Consider the following 21,866-nt stretch of genomic DNA (forward strand, 5'->3'; position numbering starts at 1 on the left):
GTCTCCTGTCCCAGACTTCCATCTGGAGGAACTGAATTTCCTTTCCTATCAGACCAGAAGTCTCAGCACCAAAGGTGTGGGAGAGCCTTTAGAGACAAGCTAGGCAGACGCCCGGGCTGGGATTCCTTGTGCACTTACGTGAGTCTCACTATGCGTTAGCAGCAGGCATCCTTTCCAGTAGGTTCCTCGGTTTTCCGTGGAAGGCAAAGGCAAAGCCCCTTTGCCCCGAGTGTTTTCCTGTCTTCAGAGTCCACCTGCTCCACCTGCTTTCCCGTCCTCATGTTCCACCTTCACCCTTTGTAGCCACCCTATGGTTTCCAGGGGAAACTTTTGCGAATGTGCAGCATGGCACAGGGCCACGCCCACAGAAGGTACTCGCAGAACATCGGTCTGGGTCTGTGACGTGCTTATGGATCCCACTTCTGCAGCCATAACCTATTATTATCAACAGCACTGGGACCAGTTTGCATATTTGAAATCCAGGCATTTGTGAGCCTTTTAAAGCCCTCTGGTTGTGAAATAGGTTTAAATGGGGTAGGAGGAGACCAGGTGATACCCAGGGTTGGCTGGGTGAGAAGAACAGCAGCATCGAGCAGAAAGCCTGCCCCAGGCAGAGCCTCTGGTGTTGGGGGCTCAGCAGGGAATAACCAGAGATCTCAGCATCCCATAGTTTTTGGTTCTTGCCGAGCTCCCTGCAGTGGTCTGGGCGGCTGTTTGCTATCCGGAGGCCGCTGAGAGGTGAAGGGCACCTTTCCAATGGGCACTCTTCAGGAGTTTCCATTTCGACAAAGTAAACTGTGGATTTGTCGTGCGAACCCAGACTGCAGAGACTGCAACCTCCTCCCCGGTCTCCTGCTTGAAGACTTGTTCTCCCAGTAATGAGAGTGCCGGGCGAGCGAGCAGGACTTCCCCGACAGTGCTGGCAGCGGGACAACTTTGCCCAGGATGGATTTTTCTTCATTGATTCTAATCTCCTTCCTGACTGTCTGTCTTGGCTGCTTTGACATATTGAACACTGAACAGTCCCTGAGTAATTCTGGAACACTTGGGGATCGTTTTTATTTTTATAAGACAGTGGAATCCAATGGAGTGATTTATACGTGGACTAGAAGAAAATGAAGAAAAAAAACAACAAAGTGGTTTCGTTCTGGGAATAAACACAGACTCGATGACGATTAAAAGCCACACCAAACAAAAGGTTCCCACCCCATCTCCAATAATTTCCTCATTCTGTAAGGACGCACAGAGTCGTGTAGAGACAAACAGTGATGGGTAAAAGGCTCACACAGCTGTGACTGCAGGCATGATTGATGAGAAAATGCTACTGGAGGGAGAAAAGGAAAATGAATATTTATTAATGGAATAAAGTGTCGAGGGCTTAAAATCTAAGGAGATCCATCATTTCACATTCAAGGTTGGATGCATCCGAAACAGAAGGTTCAATACAATGGCCCCGTAGCTAAACCACAGAACAGAAACATTCACAGACGCTGCCGTGGTTCGGTCCACGGGGGGCTTTCTGGAGATGTTATTCTCATTTGGGCCCCCATTTACATCACCTGAACGGGGCACCGTTACATGAGTTATCACTGCAAGAATGCTACGGCAACAATTGACTTCACATTGCAGAACACCCAGAGCATTGTGGTCCCGTCATTCACCCAGGAATTAATATGTCCTGTCCGCATACTTTCTCTGTATATGGTTGTTACGGTCTCTGTGCTGACAGCTTGGGAGTCATTAGTAAGATTTTTTGTACCATGACTTCATCAGTTCTCCCTTGAACCTTATAAGGGCAATGCTTAGCCAGCCACCAGCACGTCTCCCAATCTCCTTGCATGGTTTCTCCCTGAAGAGCCCCTCCCCAGTGCTCACTCACTCTCTTTAGGTTGGTCAATTCTGAGTGAAGACTCAGAATAGATTGTTTCTTTTGGGTGAACTGTTACTCTAAGAATTAGAAGCCCAAGTTCTTAAAAAATATTAAAATTGGAAGCCCAAGGAAGGCATTGTTGATCTCTTTTATGATGGTAGTATTTGGCCAGGTAAGCAGTGCGTTCAGACAATTAACAATAGTGATATTGTGGCTTGCCGTTTTGACAGGGAAGGAGAAATTGACTGATGGCATTTAATTGCCTAATTTAACTTGTGGTGTTGAATTTATACTGGAAGTTTCAGTGTGTAGACTTCAGCTAATGGGTAGCCCCCAAGCACGTCACCCCTACCGAGATAACCATATACACGCAAGGTCCTCAGCTCCCCAGGCTTGCTCCTAGGCCTTTATCATGGAACTAGAGGCTGGGTGCACAAAATTCGTACACTTGCGGGGGGGGGGGGGGGAGGTCCTTCAGCCCAGCCTGCACCCTCTTGCAGTCTGGGAGCCCTCAGACTGACTGCATCCTTAGTGCTGACATGGAGGCGGGAGAGGCTTCCACCACTGCTGCTGTGCTCCTCAGGCTTCTGGCTGAGCGGTGCTCCTTCTGTGGGAGTGCACTGACCACCAGGGGGCAGCTCCTTTGTTGAGCATCTGCCCCCTGGTGGTCAGTGCACATCATAGTGACCAGCCCTTCTGCTGTTCAGTTGATTTGCATATTAGCTTTTTATTATATAGGATATTTCTTTCTCATAGAATATTCCTTTCTCATAGAATATGGTAGCACTGGTTTATTGGTTCTATATATCAACCCACACTAAGCTTTTGAAATCACTGTCCTGATAGATGGTCTGGGTCTTTAGACTGTCATCTTCATGTTATTTCTGGATATGACTATTTCTAGGTGGCAAATCTTGGCCCGTAGGAGCCGGCTGTGACTGGTTTGTTGTAGATGCTATGCCTGAAGAAAAGTTGCTATTCTGTTAGACAGTGTGTTGCAATTTATTTTAAATCATTGATTCTATCAAATCCTTAGCAATAAATGTGGCTGCGGTATCTCTGTTGGCCATCTTTGGGAGAAAGCCAAGAGAGTCTGAATTGTATTGTTAGTTCTTTTATATCATGTATATTTCCCACCTCCAGAGATAGACTGAGCATTTTGGTGCCTGTGAAAGGGTACCCCTGGCACGGTCACGTTGGCACATAAAATTCACCATCACAGCTGTTCTTCACACTAACACAAGTAATGATAACCAATGGAATGTGCAAGAGGACATGGGTTTGAGAAATACTTTCAGTGGAATCATAAGGAATTGTGATGGCTCAGATGTGAGGACTAAAGAAGAGTGATGAGTGTGTGATATCTTCAGTGTTTCTACCACAGATGATGCATGAGTGATGTGCAGGGAGAACAAATGCACACACACACATATATGCAAACACACACACACAACATATCTATGCATAAAAGTTAAGGGGTAAATTGAACTTAATTGCTTACCCTGAGTTCACCACTCTTGTAGCTCTTAGGAACAAAGCTGTTAAACTGTAAGTAAGGATCAATGCAAATTAATAATAAAAGTAAAGATGATGCATTTAACTCATAGGAGAGATCTTGAGATCTTTAATCAGAACCTTTAACTCATTTTGTATAGATTTTTTTTTGGTATTTTTTCCCCAAGCCCACATTGGGTGAGAAGAACCATATTGATTTACCTACAGAAGAGAGTTCTAGTCAGGTGGAGGGACCATAAGCAGAAAAACCTAGTTTTGAGGGGAAAAAAGAAATCTATAGGAAATGGTCCATGAACTTAAAGGCACAAAGATCTTGGGTCGTTTTGACAAGGCACAAATAGATACACGGTGTTCCTGAGGTCATTGGTGTTTTGTAACTGAGTCATCAGTAAAAGCTTAAATGTGATGGTTATATTTATGATCTAATTAGGCAAAGTAATAATAGGTAGGTTTCAGAAGTAATCAAAATATACTAGCGTTTTGCCCTGGCCGGATAGCTCAGTTGGTTAGAGCATTGTCCATATACACCAAGGTTGTGGGTTCAATCCCAGGTCAGGGCACATACAAGAATCAATCAGTGAATGAATTAATAAGTGGAACAACAAATTTATGTTTTTCTCTCGCTAATGAATAAATTAATAAATTTAAAACAAAAAACCCCCAAACAAACATATACTAGAATTTTGCAGTAAAACTAACATGTGATGTTACAGCCATTGGCAGGGGAGTGAAAAGGTTGGCTGAAGTGCCCTCATTGGACAAAGGGGCCAGAGTGGGAGCCATGAGATAGTAGAGCCCCTTCCACCCACAGCTCCACCTGGAGCCCCAGACTCCCCGAGGAGCCCTAATGCCTCCCCTGCTGCGCCTGCCATGTGAGAAGCTAATCTGCAGCACGTCTGCCCCGAATGGCGCTGCCACACTAACTGTTTTTCTCTCCCACCATTTCCCAGCCCCAACCTCTATGTCCCTTTGGCTAGCAGCAACAGGGGATTTGATGAGCCTCAGCACACAGAAGAGTGTGAGGGGAGATAAAACACATCCTATCCTAAAAGGCTTTGCTTTTCCTTGTTATTTCAAAAGCTGCAACTTCCTATTTAGTTCAGCGGCTCTTCAGGTGGTCTCTTGGGTGGAATGAATTGGTTGGCAAAAGGGTGGACAATTGCTTGTGTAGAGATTGATGGCTTAGTTTCCAGAAGCCATTGGCATTCTGCTCTGCAAGGGACTGCTCCCTCTTTGGTCTTTAATCTGTTAGTACAATTGCAAGTGAAGACTCACAAAGAATTGCATTACAAGCCATTTTGAGGTAGACCTTACGTGGGATACAGGGAGGCTGGTTCTGCATTAGCTGCTGACTCAGCCTTTTGTGAAAGAAATTCATCCTTGATTAAAGGCCTATGTGAGTGGGGAGGGGTGGGAGCAGGGAGAGAAGGTAGGGGGAGGTGAGCAGATATAAATTCAGGTTGTGTCATTTGTCTAGTTAATAGAAAAGACAATAGCAATATTTGTAAGAATTTGTCTCAGCAACCTATATATATATATACATGAAGGTGTTTACCACATGAGTGAGCTTTGAAGCTGATCTAACCCTTGTTGAGCCTTCAGATGACTGCAGGGTTGGCTGACCTTGATTGCAACCTTGTAAGAGACTTTAAATAGAAGATCTGGCTAAACCAGCTCTGGATTCCTGACCAATCGACACCATAAGACAGTAAATGTGTGTTGTTTCAAATTGCTAAATTCTGCGATAATTTGTTACACAGCAATAGATAACTAATACACCACCTAAGATTTGGGGTAGGCATGACTTAAGCTACAGGCTAAGTCAATTGCAGCAAATACATTTCTGTTGATACTAGGTGTACTCAATTCAAACTATCCTCCCCCACCCCCACCCCTACCCCTCACATTCCTAGGAATACACGTGGCCCAGGACAGGTTGTTATTCGAAATCTCAGTTTAATCAGGTTGAAGATGAAAAGTAATGGTCAAAGTTTTTTTTATTATTATTTCATATACTCCTTTGGTTATATATGAATCCTACACTTCACTTTTGGGAAGGGAGGCACGGGGTAAGAAATTAGGCTTTGTCATTAACAGCAAATGGTACCCAAAGGTGATAAAGAATCAGTGAAGCCATGCTTGCCAGCCCATTTAGAGACACCAGGTTACATAACCCACTCATAGGAACTAGCCCTGTGATGATAGAAAAATACACGTTAAATCATAACAGAAACTCTATTTTGTTTCCACATCTCAATGTGACAAATTCTTCTTGGCACTTTTCCTGCTTGGGGCTTAGGATGGTCAGTGATCCCGAGGCTGTGCTCCCCGCCACACTGTTTATTTATGACCCTTTAGACTCAGACGGCAGCTCCAGGCCTCGGGGCTCTGGGAAAATGAGTGTGGACATCTGGCCAGAAAATGGCGCTCCTGCCACCATGATGCGGGCTGCCTCTGGCATCTGCCTTTTTCTCTCTTTTCTTTTCTTTTCTTTTCTTTTCTTTTCTTTTCTTTTCTTTTCTTTTCTCTTCTTTTTTGAGGATGAATGATGCTGATTTTCCTTCTTGGGGTGAGAAGGCTGACAGCCTACTCGAGAAAACTTAGTTTAGAGTAGTGCTGTCCAGTGGAAATACAATGCAAACCACAAGTGCTAACCCCATTTGTAATTTTAAATTTTTTAGTTGCCACATTAAAAAGAAGGAGTTGAGCCCTAGCTGGGTGGCTCAGTTGGTTGGAGCATCTGTCCAAACATCAAATGGTGTGGGTTTGATCCCGGTTGGGGTGGCAGACTGGAGGGCAATCAATCAATTGATGCTTCTCTCTCTCTCTCTCTCTCTCTCTCTCTCTCTCTCTCCCTCCCTTCCCTCCCTCCCTTCCTTACTCTCTCAAAATCAATGAAACCATATCCTTGAGTGAGGATTTAAAAGAAATCTATAATTCTTTTAAAAAAAAGAAGCAGTTGAAGTTAACATTAACAATATATTTTCTTCAACTCAATATATACAGTGTTATCCCTTCGACATACAATCGCTATAGAAATCACAGGTAAGACAACCTGCCTTCTTGTTTGCATTCCAGATCTTAAAAATGTAGGTTTGATTGCACTTAGGGCACATCTTAATTCATACCACCCCCATTGTGAGTGCAAAGAGCCACACGTGGCTGGGGCCACCGTACTGGACAGCTCTGGCCTGGGAATATGTGAAGAGCCACCCCCACTTCTCGGGACTCATCCTCAGACCTCTCTGTGGTGTCTGAGGAGCAGTCTCATTCCCTCTGCCCCCACATGGTCCTGCTCCGTGCCCCCCTCTTCTGTCATCTTGTTCCATGTTTCCAATTCCTCACACTGTATCATCCACCTGCAACTGGGGATGATAATTTAACAGCAGGTTCTTGGGATGCTCCTCTAAGCTCTCCTTTGAAACAGGAAACCTAATAGGATATAGATTATGGCAACATGCAAACTGTTCATCAATTATCCATTACATCTGCCATCTCCCTTCTGCCAATCGAGGTAACTATGTTATTGCACACAAAGAAATTGTATTTTAATTATAATCCAATCAGAAGATGCATCCATTATGCAGAGTGCTTTGGCATGTTCTATGGATTTAATTTTCATACCAATAGTGGCGCAAATGCTGCAGAGAGGAGAGGCCTCGCTCATTTCTCCATGAATTCAGTGACTCAAAAAATACAGAATGATGGCTGTGTGGAGACACAAAGTTATACAGACTGCCGGGGCCCCTGCTCTTGAGACACTCACAGCCTGAAAGGGGGGCTGAGCCCCAAACAGATGCCCAGCGTGGCCATGTGTCCCTATGAGAGCTCTGGCTGGATGACTAGGGAGACTCGTTGGAGGAGGGGGATTGTACCAAGCCTGGAAAGTGTGGGTGGGATTTGGCGTGTCACGAAGACTGGCATGACTCTCTGACACAGAGAGCTAACCCTGACCATCTGTGTGAGGACATATCTTTTTGCCTGGCTGGTACAGAGAGGGAGGAGCTGGGAGAGCCCATGGACAGAGAGGATACACAGCAGGGTGAGCAGGTTGTGGTAGGACTTTCCTGCTGGCCAGGAGGCTGCCCCTCATTTTCTGGGCTGGGTGGATCCCAGTTGTGCTTTTGCGGGGGGGGTGGACCTGACACATGTGCTTTTGTGCACAGAAGCTGGGCGCGGGGAGGGGTGAGGGCTCTGAACACTTTGCCTCTCGTGAGAATAAACAATATTAAAGTAATGGGCTTTTGCATTTTCTGACCTTTAAAAAATGGTATTTTCATCAAACTTCCTCCTCCCCACCTCGCCCTTGTTAAATATTTCATCTCAACTGGAAAATACCCACAACAATGAATTTTTTTCTATGGTTTAGCCTTTCAGTAATAAACCAAAACAAACAGTGGGGAGCTTAAAAAGCCTTTCAGCTCAGAAAGATAAAAGCAGATGCCTCTGGTTTAGGTTCTGGTGAGAAAGCACAAGAGTTTGTTTCTTCTGAAAATCCTTTGAGGAAGAGAGAGTGGGAGGAAGGCTGGGGCCATGACCACCCATCCCTGACCCAACCTTTTCCTAGTACATCTTACGTGCCCGGGGTTTATTCTGCGCCCCAGAATCTCATGATCTGAAGCAGAATCCAGCTTTCCCTCGCTGCAGCTAGAACCCTTTTGTTTCTTCACCTGTAGGAAAAGCCCCAGTAAGAGAGATGAAGAAATGGGGACCCATTTTTCACAAAATTATTGAGGAAGCAGCAATGCCTTTAAGGCTTTATGCCCTAGATCAGTGATGGCGAACCTTTTGAGCTCGGCGTGTCAGCATTTTGAAAAACCCTAACTTAACTCTGGTGCCGTGTCACATATAGAAATTTTTTGATATTTGCAACCATAGTAAAACAAAGCCTTATATTTTTTATATTTACTTTATATATTTAAATGCCATTTAACAAAGAAAAATCAACCCAAAAAATGAGTTCGCGTGTCACCTCTGACACGCGTGTCATAGGTTCGCCATCACTGCCCTAGATGCAACAGCAAAGACACCTTCAGGTTGGGGGGGGGGTCATGGTTTCTTAATGCTGCTTTTTGCTAGGACCACAAACTTAAGGTGCATCTGTCACTATGACCTTGAATTGTCCAGAGGTCATGTTTATAGCAGCAAGGAAGCATACACTCCTTCCCATGAGCCTTTGCTCACTCCACTCCTCCCACCTGGAAAGGCCTGCTGATTAATTTGTTCAGACTTTTGTTCAGCCAACTTTTAATGAGAACCTACTTTGTGCTGGAGTCCAGGGATTCAGAAATGGATACACTGTGGTCTTTCAGGGCCTCAAGGGCAAGAACACAGGTATTAAAACATCTTGTGGCAAGTGCCATGATGAGCATCATCTTCAGTGCTATGTGCATGCTCGGCCCAGCCCCGGCGGCCGGGGAGTCTTCTCAGAAGAGAGGATGTCCTCTTGGTTGTTGACCGAGGAGCTCACCTTCCTCTGAGACCCTCCCCCTTCCCTGGGCCTGGCATGGCCTTCTTCTGAGCATTGCCACTGGCCCATCATGTGCTTTTCCTTGTTATGTTTACATTTTATACTGTTGCCTGTTTCTTTATTAGAACAAACAATTAAAGTAACGGTTCATATACATTTTGACATTTTAAAGAAAATAATTCCAACACATTTTCTTCTGCCTCGGGTCGTTGTTAACTCTTCTGTATCAATCGGGTAGCACCTGCCATCACCTAACCATCAAGATTGGTTAGATTCCGTGAGTTCATTTCTTCATTCTTTCATCTCATAACCACACTGTAAGCACCTATAGGTTTCATGGTGTTCAAATGTGAGCAAATAAATCCCACTCCTTCCTTCATAAAACTTACATGCTAGTGGTAATATGAGCCAAGACATACTAAGGATAAAAACCGAAACAAACAAAACCTGGTGAGAAGCACTATGAACCGAAATAATGAAAAATCAAGCTTTGGGGGAGGTGGGCCTGTGATTTTTCTTCTCTCATTCTGTACACATTGGCCACCTCCACAGTCCACGGGGCAGGTTTGGTGCTGACAGATGCAGTGCCTAGACTTCTAGGAAAAGCTCTGGGTCATACAGGGGACTGTGGGTGGTGGGAGTGGGGGCTGGCAGTGGGAACACGCTTGGATCCCCTCTTGGGGAAGCTTGCTTAGTTGACATCAACTCTCAAGGGTGTCCTGAAGCAACCACCTACGCATCTGGAGCCCCATGAGGGTCCCCCTGGTGCACAAGCCTCACTTCCTCCCATCCCTACTCCCATTCCTGCAGTGCATGCTGGGACATCCCCAGGCTTCCTTGTGCCTCCCTTACAAATACAGTGTCCAGGGGCTAAAGTAGGGTCTTTAGAAACTCCAGACAAAAACAGCGAGCAAGTCAGCTTTAATTTCTGACAATTTGCTAAAAAGTGGTGTAAGTAAAATCTAAGCTAAGTGCTTTGAAAGGGGGTATATCATGCCCAGTTGGTGTGGCTCAGTAGTTGAGCATCAATACATGAACCAGGAGGTCACAGTTTAATTCCCAGGCAGGGCACATGCCTGGGTTGTAGACTTGATCCCAAGTAGGGGGCGTGCAGGAGGTGGCTGATCAATGATTTTCTCTCATCATTGATATTTCTATCTCTGTCCCTGTCTCCCTTCCTCTCTCTGAAGTCAATAAAACATAAATAAATACATACATAAAGAAACAAATAAGGGTGCTGGGGAGAGAAGGACGTAATGCAGGATGATAAAGCAACCCCCAGACACCAAGATGACCAGAATCTGGATTCAAATGGTTTGCTCTCCATTTCCCTGAGTGATGGACAGGAAGGCCCTGCAGGCCACCTTGACTAGTGCGTAATGCCTGCCACTTGCAGAGCAAACTACCATATTAAAGCAATTTTTGATCCCGTGTGTCGTAAGAAGACACATTTTTCCCAGTTTCATTGAGATGTAATTGGCATATAGCATTGTATGAATTTAAGATACAAAGCATAATGATTTGCTATATGTGTATATTGTGAAATGATCACCACAAGAAGTCTAGGTAACATCCATCACCTCACATAGTTATGCATTTTTTTCTCTTGTGATGAGAATTTTTAAGATCTACTCACTTAGCAACTTTGAAATATACAGAGAGTATTGCTAATTATAGTTACCACACTGTTCATTACACCCCCAGGATTTATCCCTCTTGTCACTGGAAGTTTGTACCTTTGGTCCAGCTTCACCCACTTGAAGTTTGCTTAAAGTGGGCTGCAAAAGGCCCCTTGATAGAGCCCAGAAGCTTTAGCGGTAAGGCGTGAAGCCCAAGGAAATGCCAGAATTTGAAGAGATTTCTTAGAGTTGGAGACTACAGGAGAGTAAGACACTGCACACATGCTCCACGTCTCTGGACGCCTCTTGGGACCCCCACTGGGGTCCTCCTGGATCCAGCACAGAAGGGCTGGTCTGACCAGCTGGCACCTCAGTCGGCCTTCATGTGCGTTAGATGTGAGACGTGTGCAGCGAACCGTCTGACAACCAACCAACATGCTGTAATGGTCCCCCGCTGGGTGTCCTGTCCCAGCAAGATGATCACAGAGCTACACATCCCAATGGGAGACGTAGGGACGCCCCCCTCAAGGCAACCCTGAGCAGCGGTTCACACACTGTGGTGTGAAATAAGCTTTGCCAGGGACGCTTATTAGGATGGAGTTCTGGGTCCCACCCTAGGATCTTCTGATTTACTGGTTCTGGGTTGGAGTCCGGAAATCTGAGTCGTTGGCAAGCACCCCAGGAGATCCTGCAGTAGCTGAGGCAGGTGGAGAAGCTCTGCCTTCACACAGCTCAGCCCGGTCTTCCTTCAAGTTGTTGCAAAAGGCAGGGTTTGCTTTTGTTAAGCCCAATCTTTGACAGGAGGGAATGGTACGGGGCACCAGGAGCAGGGATGCTGAAGTCAGCTTTTTCAGAGTCTAGCCTTCCTCTGGGCCTCATGTACCTTCCCAGCCCTAATCCCTCCACCTCTGACCACACCCAGGGGGCTCAGTCAGTGCTGGCGAAGGGCGGCCTCTCGGAGGTGTTCTGGGGTCCCCAGGCAGAAAAGCAAAGGTCACCCAAGGAGACAAGTGGAGGTATGTATTGAAATACCATAGCCACTATGACTGCTATTACTGATATCTTAAATTATGATATTTTATTTAGAGCTACTCTATGTCACTCTTCTAAATTCTGTACCTCATTACCTTCTTTAATTCTAACAACCAATCTTTGAGGTCTGTACTATTTTTTTTCCATATTATTGATTGGGGGGGGAGAAGCATTGATATTGATTCGTTATTCCACTTATTTATATATTCATTGGTTGAATCTTGTATGTGCCCTGACCTGGGATCAAACCTGCAACCTTGGTGTATCAGAATGATGCTCGACACAACTGAGCTACCTGGCCTGGGCTGTACTATTATTATTATCTTCTTTTTACAGATGAGAAATTGAAGGAGGAAGAGGTTAAGTAACTTGTCCGGGTCACACCCCTGGTAAATGGTCAGGTTGTGGCTAAGGAACCCCAGTGCAGAGGCTCCTGGAGCGTGAAAATACTCAGGACTGAACATTCTGGCTTCAGTCTTCTCCATCATAAGATATGGATTTGGGATTATGCCCTCTAAGCAGGGCTGACTTTGGGGTGTGTAGCTGGTACGGTCAAACAGCCCCAGTCGGAAGGGTCCCAGGCTTGATTCCATGCTCTGTTGTAACGATCTTCAAATTGATGATAATTTTTTCCCAAGGAGCCTCATGCTTTCATAGTGTCATTGGACCTTGAAAAAGATAAAGCTGCTCTTGCCTCCCAAGGGCCCTTCTTGGTTATTACACTCTATTCTTTTCTCAACTCCCTGCTAGACCCTTAACATCCTTGAGCAGGGCCGCCTTCTGCAGCGGTGACAGAGCAAAGGGCTGACCTGACCGTTACAATGAGTGGAGTGTCTGGCCTGGGGACCAGTGTCCCTGGTGTGTCCGCAGAGGCTGATGGGAGATGCCTTGTAGAGCAGAGCACGGGAGAGCTCTCAGCTGACAGGGGGTGTGCCACGTGAGCGGTGACTGCCCCCTATCAGCCACAGCCCAGCCGAGTGAGCTGGGTGATCGGGCCATCTGCAGCATGTTAGCAGTCCCTTCCTGTAGAAGGTGGATGAGGAGTCAGCAGAAGCTGATGCTAATGAGTTCAGTTCTCCCTGACAGGCTTTTTGGGTCTTTGCTGAGCACCCCTCTCCCTTCTTTGGCAATGGTCCCCACCCCATCACTCCCAAGACCCACGAGCCTGCCCCCATGCCTAGTGCCTGGAACAAGCTCTTAAAACAGTGGTTCTCAACCTGTGGGTCGTGACCCCTTTGGGGATCGATTGACCCTTTCACAGGGGTCGCCTAAATACATCCTGCATATCAGATATTTACATTATGATTCATAACAGTAGCAAAATTACAGTTATGAAGTAGCAACGAAAATAATTTTATGGTTGGGGGTCACCACAACATGAAGAACTGTATTAAAGGGTCGTGGCATTAGGAAGGTTGAGAACCACTGTCTTAAAACAATGGTTTCTCCCTGACAGCATAGAGGGTGACTACACACACAGCGCACAATTTCATTACACTCGCCGCCTGGAAGGTTTGGCTCAGGAGCCAGCGAAGGAAATTGTGTTGAATGCTTATCACGTGACCCCTTTATTCTTTTCCCTCAGCTCTTCCTCTGAGTACGTCCTAGTCCCACTTACCTTTTCAGGAAAAAATAAATAAATAAAAAGGTCCTTAGTGGGGTTAATGACTTGGATTCCTATCAGCACCCAAACAAAAAAATCCAGACACAGACAATCCCTCCGAAATGTAGGATAAAAGGTTCATTCTTCACACCTTGACACTTATGGGCAGAACAAAGATAAGCCCTGAGGTAGTGCCCGTGTGTGCCTGTGTGTGAGTGTGGGCTTCGTGTGTATGTATGTCGAGACTCGGAATGCAAAGAAAGGTAAGACAAGTTGTTCCTGCCCTAAGTGAGGCATTGTCCTGACTCCTTCCTCTCTCTCTCCCCTTCCAAGTTATGGATCCTTCACAAATTATGTTTTGAGCCGCCCCCCTCCCCTCAGCTTTACTAAGCCAGCACTTCCTCCCAGAAACCTGCCTGCCCCAGCCCAGGTCTGGGTCACATGTTTCCTTTTATGCCCCGGGAGCTCTCATACCTCGTCTTTTAGTGCTCGCACCTCCTACTCTACAGCTGCTTATTTATCACACGGAACGCATGGGCTGTGATCGCCAAGTGGCTGGCCCTGGGACTGTCTTGTTTGCTGTTGCTTCTCCAATGGGGATTAATAAACGTTCATGAACAGAATTAATACACAGCATAAGGAGGAGCTGCAGTGGCAGCAAGCGACTGAGTCCTGGGGCCTCAGAGGTGACGCCAGGCGCCTCACTTTACCTGCAGGGTCCAGCCCGGAAAGGTGTCATAGGCTGTATTTCTTGACTATACACCAGTGCTCCATGCAGAGGACTTCACTTGAATCGCCCTATTTAATTCTTACAACTGGACAAAGCGGGTCTTGATTAAGGTTTTATAGAGAAGGTGACTGAACCTGGAACTGTGACTGGAAAGGCGGGTTAGGCATAGAAGACAGAGAAGGGCTTCCCATCCATAGACAGCACACTGAGCTCTCTCACAGACGTGTGAAAACGAGCTCAGGTGAGTGGAGAGTGGTTGAGATGGGAATGACAACACGACTTTACCTGAGCACTGTGCTTCTAGAAATAGTGATTGTTAGGGCCTGCAAGCAGGTCAGGGATTTGTCAAAGGGCTTCCTCCTGGGTCTTGGGTCAATGGCCAAGCTAGTTAGCTAGATTGTCTGAGATCCCCTACTTGAAGAATTGACACACAACAGACACTGTGCTAACATTGGGGTAACTGTATGTGTTGTTATAATTGGTCCCTCCTCTTTTTCCATTTCGTCTCTATATTGTAACAATCATTAGAGATGGCAGCTGTAGCTTTCAATAGGGGTTATATCTTGCAAGAGAGGGAGTGACCAGATCATGAGGGCTCTTGTAAGCCATTATCACTGATCCACTGCCCCCTGCATGCCCCCTACTGGGGATCAAGCCCATAACTAGGCATGTGCCCTGAGCAGGAATCAAACCTGGACTTCCTGGTTCATAGGTCGATGCTCAACCACTGAGCCACTCCAGCGGGGCAACATTTAACAACATTTCATATTCTGATAGAAAAATATGGGCTCTGAACAGGGGTAGGGTTAGTTAAGGTGATGTGTCAAGGATGGTATCCTCAGGGACATATTGGCACCGATATGTGAGGCCCAAGGAGGTGTCTAGGAGGGTTCCTTGACCTTTTGGGCATTTGCATCTGGGTGGTGGTAGTTCACTGGCATGTCAGCCACAGAGAGGTCATTTTAAATTTGCATTGTGGAAGGTGAGCCACATGGAAAGTCTCAGACAGGCATGTAAATCGTTAGAGCAGGTTGTGATAGCCCCATCAGAAAAGGACTGAGAAGCCAATACCTGCAAGACTCCACAAATGTCCTTGTAAATGGAAATTGGGGAGAGGGGACTTAAGACTTATAGGACCTCCTTCAAGCTAGTTGGCCATGGTTTTATTTTTTTTACTAAACTCTTAGTTTGCTACCATTGGAGAAGTGATCTCTTGGCGTCATGATCCCCACCTGAATCACTGTGAGGGAGGCTTCAAGGAAGATGGAAGAGGTGGGCGCAGGGCACCCACAGAGATGGCAGCTGTAGCTTTCATTCAGACCACCCTCTGGTCCATTGGTGGTTGGTGATCATTGGGTCTAGATGGAGACCTGGGTTCTAGGCCCCTCAGCTTCTCACCTGCAAATCAACACTAAGGAAATGCAGTTACTTCATGGCAGTCAAGGGGAGTTGTCTCTAGGATAGATGCCACAGACAGATGAAGGCAGTGGACTATTCAGTGCTAATTCCTCAGGGAGGAAGACACCTTTATTAGGCCTTCGCAAGCCCTTGTTCAGGCTGGAGATGTGAATTGTAGACAACCTGGTGAAACGTCTCCTCAGTGGTTTTTTAAAAGTGTTTTTCACACACTAATGCCATTTTCATTCAGGCTGTCTTTTTTTTCTGGTCTTTGATTGCTTGAAAGCTTAATGTGGGTGTAAGCACTTCCCTGGATTCTCAGGGAGAAATGTTACATTAACACAATTACAGTGTCGATGATTCATACTGTCCCAGTATCATGAGTCTGGCAGGACAGAGCACTCTTCACATAGAATTCTGACTTCCCCTGCCCTCTGCCCCGTGGCGGCCCAGGGGTGCAGTAAGCCTTGCACGGTCCCAGCGGAACGCTCCACGCCAATGCCTTCAGGACGGTTCACATGCTGGGAGCTTCCTAGTGGCTTCTCAGCCCAGTCTTCTGCCTTGATATTCAGGCCAGAGGGCTGACTGGTCACCACTTACTATCACCTGGATTCTCCATGGAAACCACCAACCCCACACGTCAGTACAGAACCAGGCATCTTTCCTGCCCTCCTGTTCCTCTCCTTCCAAACTTCCATTGATCGACATCAGAAGGGAAGCATCTGAGACAGATTTCTAGAGGAAGTGGTGCTAACCTTAAAGGGGGCAGAGGTGTTAGCCAGGCCAACCCCACAGAATGCATTTGGGCCTGCAAGCAGGTCAGGGATTTGTCAAAGGGCTCCCTCCTGGGTCTTGGGTCAATGGCCATGCTAGTTAGCTAGATTGTCTGAGATCCCCTACTTGAAGAATTGACACACAACAGACACTGTGCTAACATTGGGGTAACTGTGTGTGTTGTTATAATTGGTCCCTCCTCTTTTTCCATTTCGTCTCTATATTTTAATTCTCAAATGGAAGCTTGCAGAAATGAGAAAGTCTTGAATTTCCATTAGCAAATTTTCCATGATATTTAACATAGTCTCTCCTATAAATATCCAGAGAATGGGGACTTTCCCAAAATAGGACTCATGTCAGTGACCAATTCTTACCAAGCAACAGACCTCCTTAAGAGACTTTGTGTGTCCCCAGGAGATACAGAGAAAAGGGGAGAGGTTGGTGGCAGGGGAAAAAGTGAGGGCTTGTGTTCCTGTAGCAGTTCCTCTCTCCTCAGGACCTGCTTTGGAGTTTGCAGTGTTGGACCATGGCTGGGGAGCCAGCAGCCGCTGCTGGATAATTGGTTTGTACTCAGTGAAGCCACTGAAGACAGCAGCCCCTGATATTTTAGAGGAGATGGTGTTTCTTGGTGGGGCTGGTGAGTGGGGAGATTTGTAAGGAAGTAGACATTTGTGTGGGACAAAGAATTATTTTCTAAGTGTGGATGAAGTATATTCATAAGGAAATTTGGTCAGTGTTCTGTCTCTTACATGTTCCCATAGTGACGATGATCAACTGAATGATGACAGGTTTCCCATGGCAGGTAACCTATGCTCCCATGTCTCCCTGCACGGGAGCATGCCGTTTTCTTCCCTTGTGCAGTGATGAAACTACACTGCCTACTGACCCAGTGCCTAGCAGCCAGGAGAGTGTTGTAGCGGCCAGGTAGGGGTGGGGGGTATATGTGTGTGTGCACATGCACATGTGTATGTGTCTATGTGTGCATGCATCAGTATTGACCTGTGAGCTATGTTTCTGCACGAATACATTTATGAGGGGTTTTGCAAGGGAAAAACCATTTCTTTATAAAAATAGAATTGCTTTTTAAAGACAGAAATGCTGAGTAAGTACAACGATGGCTCTGAGTTTTAGAAGACGCTTTGCAGAAATTGGTGCAAGGTACTTGCTAATGGCACTGGGAGATGATGGAAGGGCAAGTGCACAGACCACATGCGTTTTGCATTTCAGCCTCTGTGGAGCCTCTCTCCCTGCCTATGCATATTTAAAATTTCTTTCAATATATAAATAGGATAATTCTCTATCCTCATCCCCTCCAGGGTTCATTTAACAGGCACAAGAAGGATTGCACATCCAGGCCTGTCTTTTCCAGCTTCCTGTTTATTGTTTTTACTATTTATTGTTTTTTCTCAGCCTTTTCCCCCCTCCCATGTTGCTTCCCTAACAGATTAAACTGTTTTTCTGGATTTGCTGTAGGGAGAAATGACATTTCTTCTCAACCAACCTGAGCCCGAGAGAGGATCTTCAGCCTTGCTCTGCTCTCTGGCACCAGCCCCGACGCTGCTTCGAATAGGAAGACCTGGGCCTCAGACAGTCTGGATTTTGGCAACAACCCTTTAATGCCACCGCTCCCCATTCTTGGTAACAATTACGTTTGCCTCATGAATGAAGCCCTGACACTCCACAATGTTCCAAAGACACAACTAAAAGACAGAATTCTTTTTATTTAATTTATTTTTCAATTACAGTCAACATACATATTATATTAGTCTCACATATACAACATAGTGATCAGACATTTATATACCTTATGAAATGCTCATTTGGATAAGTCTAGTACTGATATGACATAGTTATTAGAATATTATTGACTATGTTCCCTATGCTATACTTTATATACCTGTGACAATTTTTATAACTGGCAATTTGTTTTTCTTAATCCATTTTACCTTTTTCACCCATTCCCCTGACCCCCTGCCATCTGGTGACCATCGATTTGTACATATGATTTTGTTTCTGTTCTACTTATTCATTTATTTTATTTTTAGATTCCACATATAAGTGATATTTGTGATATTTGTCTTTCTCTCTATGGCTTATGTCACTTAGCATAATATCATCTAGGTCCATTCATGTTGCCACAAATGGTAAGATTTCATTATTTTCTATGGCTGAGAATATTCCACTGTACAGATGTACCCAAGCTTCTTTATTCATTCATCTATCAATGGACACATAAGTTACTCTTCCCAGCAAGGCTATCATTTAAAATAGAAAGAGAGCTAAAGAGTTTCTCCGACAAAACACACACACACACACACAAAAAAAAAAAACAACAACAAAAAACAAAACAAAAAAAAAACCTAAAGTGGTTCATCACCACTAAAACAGTATTACAAGAAATGTTAAAAGGACTTCTTTAAGAAGAAAAGGTCAAAAGATAAAAGTAGAAAGATAATGTATAATTACAACAATAAAGAAATATGTACAAACACACAAAAGAAGCAAAAATAATGACAAAAACGTAAATGGGAAGTAAATATTGCAGTGATTTTAGAATGTGTTTGAATGTAGGATCATCAACCTTAAAAAGGCTGCTAGAAACATGGCTTGGTATATATGAAGCACATGGTAACAACAAACCAAAATTCTGTAAGAGATATGCAAGAAGGAAAACAAAAAGGGGGGGGGGACTCCCAGCATAACCCTCCAGAAAGTCATCAGCATGCAAGGAAAGAGGGCAAGAGAAGAAGAAAGGAAGAGATAAGAACTATGAAAACAATCAGAAAACAATTATTAAAATGACAATAACTTGCAGACCTATCAATAATTATTTTAAATGGAAATGGACTAAATGCTCCAATCAGAAGACAGAGGGCTGAATGGATAAAACAAAGCAAGACCCATAAAGACTCACTTCAGATTAAAATACACACACAGACTGAAACGGGGGCGGGGGGGGGGAGCTGGTAGCAACCCTTATATCAGACTAAATCGATTTTAAAACAAAAGTTGTAACAAGCGACAAAAAGGGGCATTTTATAATGATAAAGGGATCAATCCAGCAAGAGAATGTAACTCTTGTAGACATCTATGTATCCAATGTGGGAGCACTGTATATATAAAACAAATATTGATGGGCAGAAAGGGAGAAATCGACAGTGAGACAGTAATAGTAGGGGACTTAATACCCCCTTGACATCAACGGATTCATCTGGAGAGAAAATCAACAAGGAGACATTGGCCTTAAATGACACATTAGACCAGATGGACTTAATTGATCTTTTAGTGCATAATATACATGAGCAGCAGAATATACATTCTTTTCAAGTGCATGGGTTAGGCTTGTTCCACTAGACACCCTGAAACACAGACTCCAAAAGGGGATTCTGAACAATGACTCCAAAAGTCTTCTTTCCTTTTTCCTTTATTATAAATCTTCTTGACTTTTTCCTTTATTATGAAACCAATGCTATTTCTCCGGTGCCATAGAAGGCTCATTGGCATGCATTAGCCATGTAATTGTCCCCAGGTAAGAGCCATCCCCCTTCCAAATATATCCCCTGAACAAAGGGGAGAGTGAATTCATTACCAGAACTCAGGGACATGATCAAATCCCTATAATGATATCATCCTAGCAATAAGCTAGACCCTCTTAAGTAGGGGCATTTCCTTATAGGAAATGTGAGAGGTCAGGATCTGGTCATGTGGCACCTGCTGTGTCTTTGTTCAGATAGGCAGTGATTAAGGACCATTTTGGTTATGGTGAAGGGACGTTTGGCCTTAAATATCCTAAATGAATGAGGAGCGTGCCCATGATTTGTTGGAGTACAAATTATATTTTGCCCAAAGGTTATTACATTATAGACTTATGATACCCCAACCTTGTAAACACCATGATGTTGGAAGATTCTCCAGCAGAATGCATGATTCCCCAGTAGAATGCATGTGCAGAATGGCCCAGACCAGGAAGCCCCACTGAGTACCATTGGACTGCAGTCCATAGCATTGAGCCTTTCCACACCCAACCCTCAGCAAAATGGTCAACGACTAAAGGCCATGTGCCTTTTGCACCTCTTTGCACTCTTTCTAATCTTGTAAATGGCATCTGCCAAGATCAGAAGGCTATTCTGCTTGAATAGCAATGTAGGCTTGGGGATTTGGGTTGCTGTACTTTTTTGGACATTCACACTTTTTATTTTTGTTTTTGTTGTTGTTTGCTCTTGTGATTTAGGAACTACACATAGTAGTTAAGAGCATAGACCCTTGAACTAAACTACAGGGGATGAGATGCCAGCTCTGCCACTTTTAGGCAAGGTACTTCGTCTTTCTGTGCCTCAGCTTCTACATATGTAAAGTGTGGAGAATAGCAGGGTTGTTATAAGGATTAAATGATTCATATGTTAACAACACTTAAAACTATGCCCAATGGCAAAACACTATATAAGTGTTCACTCCTGTCCTTGTAAGTCACCATTGCTGTTACCGTTGACATCTGGAAGGTGTGCTGAATAGCATGTCCTGCTTGAAAATATGATAATGGCTCTTGTGTTTGCAACTAGTATCTATTAATTAAGAAGCCGTCATTTGTTCTCTGTAATTATATTTATTAAACCCTAACTCCTATCATAACAATAATTAGTGCTTGCTAATTAAATTTATCAAATTCCCCCCTGGATTAATATCTTAGGTAAATATTTAGTAGCCCTACATTAATTATTTTAATCAACGTGGAGTGTATTTCAAATGACTACAAATAGTTCTAACTAATTAAATTGAGTACAAAATAATATCTTATGTAATAAATTTGCAGGTGCTAAAAACGAGTGGGAGCGAGTCATTGGATAATGTCTCTGGGACCTAACCACCAGACTTAGTGATTACAGCATTTCCATAGCCCGGCCAACACGCCAGGCAAAGTTTATTGTTCCTGTCCTTATTTGCTTTCTACTGCCAATGTTTTGTGCGCGGAGCGAGCTCTGTGTGTGATTCAAGAGTATACCATACGATTTCAAATTGGGCCCTTCAACATGAGTAATCAGTTCAGAAGCAAGAAGCCAGCAGCAGCAGCAGTAGGATGAATCCCTGCTTCAAAGAGTCTGCAGGCTTGGTTTCCTCATCCTCAAACCACACTGTAAGTTCTGCCTCATGCCAGGAAGCCTTGCCTTGCTCCCTTCTCCTCCCCGCTGCTGCTCCCAGCTTCTTCATCACAGAGAAGATGAATCCTTGAATTATAGCCAGATTATTGGCATCCTGTTGCTAGGAAACAGTCAACTGAATGTATCCTATTTCATAATAAAAATGCTTCTGATCCAACATCCTTAGAAAGGAAGGCATGCACGTTGAGCTGTGTCCTTGTGTGGGACTTGCATGCACTGACTGCCCACCTCTCCCCTCCTTCGCTCCCTTCCGGGGTCATGGTGAAGTAACTGGCTCTGGTTAGTGGTGGCCACTCTTTGGCCTCATCTAGGGTTGTCTGTGGCCTGGATTTGGGTTTTGTCCATGGCTGGAGTTGAGAGAGTGGTCATCTCTGTCTGTTTATGACCAGGATTGGTAGGATGTTCAGTTCATAACTGAGTTTCAAAGTCTGGGGTTGGATTTAGGGTGAAGTCCTATTAGGGAGAGAAAAGAAGAACCGGACTGTTGAAGTATTGGTCATTAAATTATAGTATAGTAAAAATAATAAAAACTGTCCACCTCAAGAATAAAACTGGCAAGTTCAAGTAGAAAACAATCCATGTAGAAAAAAAAATCTTTTCAAAATCATCCCCAGTCCTTTCTTGTAAATGAAAAGTGAATTATCATAAACAAGCAGCCTGCAGTGGATGCTTGGGGCATGGTGTCTGGGATCACCCCGG

The sequence above is a fragment of the Myotis lucifugus genome, unplaced genomic scaffold, assembly GCF_000147115.1.
Source record: "Myotis lucifugus unplaced genomic scaffold, Myoluc2.0 scaffold_94, whole genome shotgun sequence".
NCBI lineage: Eukaryota > Metazoa > Chordata > Mammalia > Chiroptera > Vespertilionidae > Myotis > Myotis lucifugus.